Raw genomic sequence first — 2961 nt, 5'->3', positions numbered from 1 at the left:
GCGACACCCGGATTCCTCTCCTTTAGAATTCGCCGACATCCTGATGGCCGACCTGGCGAAATCCGACTCCCTGGACGACATGAACGCCTGCATCGAATCTCTGCGAAGAGCCAGGGCGACGTATCCTGACAATCTACACATCTTCGGATACGAAGGAGACGAACTCGATGCCATTCTCAACGTTGCTTTGGGCATCCACCGAACTCCAGAAGTCGGCCGGAAATCCTTCGATTTGGCTACAAAAACACGTAAGCGTATGTACAGGGAGACCGCTAAGAATCTCATCGATTTGGAATTCGCCGTTTGCAAAGAAGATGGCGTGACGTCATCCTTCCAGATTCGAACGACGAGAAGACCATTCTTTTGACTATGGACACCATCAGAAATCTATTGTTGGCCGTTCGCAACGTCGGCGACATCCACGTCTGTTACCGGATGAATCTAGGACTGCATGAGGCGACTAGAGATCTCCGGCACATGCATTATTACTTCTCGAATCCGATGGAAGCCCTCAAGAACATGCTGTGGGACATTAGATTATTATAATTTTGATATCTCTAACTTTCTGTTGAATCGAAAAATAAAAATTACCAAAAAAAATGAAATTATACGTTTGTTGTGTGAATATTATTAGCATCTTCCAAACTTGCATAACGCGCTATACCGCTCGCTGCGCTTAAAATTAGAGAAATCAAGGATGACGATGATGGAGGTTCCCGTCAAACTCTGCAACGCAGCGAGAGAAACGACGAAGGACGAACCGGCGCTCAGGTTGCAGTTATCCAACATTTCCAATTTTTGGGACGAAGTCATGCACGGAACGGAATGCAGACGAAAGAATTGCGGAGATTGCAAGAAGAGCACGCCGTGCAGCCGATGCATGTTATTTTCGTGCGTCGTCTGCGGCGAGATGTCCAGTCGCGCTCGGCTTGACCGGAGTGTCGACCGATGTCGCGCTTGCCACAGCGACGCCGTTCGCGCCTCCAGACGGAGAGATTGCGTTCGCGAGGTTCTAAAATCCATGACAGTGGAGCCCGCGGTCTTGGATTTCGTGACGATCCTCAAACTCGTGCAGGTCGAGCTGGCTCATCACGATCCGTACGAGATATCCGTGGCAATGAACGGATTCGAGGACGAGGGGTACCGACTCGGGAAGACGTTCGCGAACAACCTTCTCGGTTTGCCTTCCCTGCAACGGTTGACTCTGGTCGACATGCCGATCGTCGACTCTTTCGTGATGACACTGATTCGAAAGGGGAACGTCCTCCTGCACGTTCGGTTGGTCAGATGTCGCAAGTTGAGGTTCTCCGCCGTCGTCGAAGACGAAGACGGCGGAGAGCGCGTATGCGACGATAACTCGCCTCCGGTCCTCTGTCTGGAGGAGATGCACGTGTCTCCGATCAAGCTAGCGACAACCTTCGGCGGAGTCGTTTCGGAGATCGTGCTGAGAAATTGCGAGTTCGACGCGGACGAGCTCACGACCCTTGAAAAAATGAAGGTTGTAGTGGAATGATGTCGATCCCTTGTATTTCAGATTTAGACAAAAAAAATAATAAATGATAGGGAAAAATACATAAAAACTTTGTCGGGTTTTTTTTTTAGTGTGTGAAAGTTTGCGAACTTGACGTTAAATAAGCGAGTGACAGGCGAACATAGAAAGATCGAGGCAAGGTGACAATTTTTATTTTTTTTCGTATTTTTTTTAATCGACTGTCAAACAAGCGTAGTCCGAGCGTGAATTTCGGACAGTCTGTTGGTGTAGTACGAGCTTCGACCCTCCTTCACGACCGGTCGGTAGCTTCCGGAATTGTCCATGCGCCTTTTAAGGCAGCAGCTCAGCAGGAACAAGCTCACGATCAAGACGGCGACCGCAAGACCTATCGTCAGCGCCAAACGCAACTTATCTTGGGCGAAAAAGTCCATGTTCGGTTAACTCGGTGTCCTCGAAAACACACTTATACACTGTGAAGATTAGCGTTTGATCGATGGACGACGAAGACCGCAACGATGTTTATTACGGCTGCAATGGTTCTCTCGCTGATGTTGATATCGTCTTCGCCGGGCCGGTGCCGGAAGCAGTCGGGAAGTCTCGGAGATTTGAAGTTCGGTTCGAAAGGGAGGGACACGTTCGTGGTCGTGCCGGACGACGCGTCGGCGGAAGATCCGTCGTCTTGCGAGAAGTCGTCGTTGCTGAGCGTCCTGCCTTACGATCTGGGACCCGTCTTCCTGTCGAACGTGACCGTGCTGCCGATGTGCGGAGAGGGAATCATCACGGTCGCCGACGGACGGGACGGATGCAACGTCTTCTTGATCGACAGCCACGTGCACGTTGAAGGATTCGAGTTCCGCTGCGACGGGTACGTCGGAGCGAGAGGCGATCTCTCTTCGTCGGTGCGCGTGACCGGAGTTGGCAGGCAGTGACTTTGAAACGTTTGAGTTACACGAACGGCTCGAACGAGACTCACGTCGAGGCTCCCCCGAAAGTCGTGGTTCGGGCGTCTCCACTTCTTTCCGAAGGCACCATCCGTCTGAATCGGGTGACCGTCAAACGGGTAGTCGGAGGATCCGTGGTGCTGGAAAGAACTTCGGGGTCGATCGCCGTCTCCGATTCCACCCTCCTGGAGACGATCGGAAGCGAAGACACGAAGATCGATCGAAAATTCACTCCGATGTTGAATTGGGACCTGTGGGGTGTCGTGAGAACGGCAAAGTCCGCGGACGTGGAGAAACGTTCGTGCACGCTGGAGATGATCGGATGCAGCGTGGCGATCGTCGTGACAGTTCTCGTGTTCGCCGCCGTTTGCGCGGGAGCCAGGATGCACTCCGCAAACCTTACGGCGGCCGAGAAGGCGTTCATCGACAAAAAGGACGAGAGCATGTCGGCCGCGTTCGAAGAAGACGATCACGAAGAGACGACGTTCAATCTGCGTGAAAGAAGTGCCTTAATCTCGTCGCCAACCG

The sequence above is a fragment of the Anneissia japonica genome, unplaced genomic scaffold (genome assembly GCF_011630105.1).
Source record: "Anneissia japonica isolate Jap-2015-1 unplaced genomic scaffold, ASM1163010v1 scaffold288150_len38167_cov142, whole genome shotgun sequence".
NCBI lineage: Eukaryota > Metazoa > Echinodermata > Crinoidea > Comatulida > Comatulidae > Anneissia > Anneissia japonica.
Note: the sequence above shows the minus strand (reverse complement) of the source record.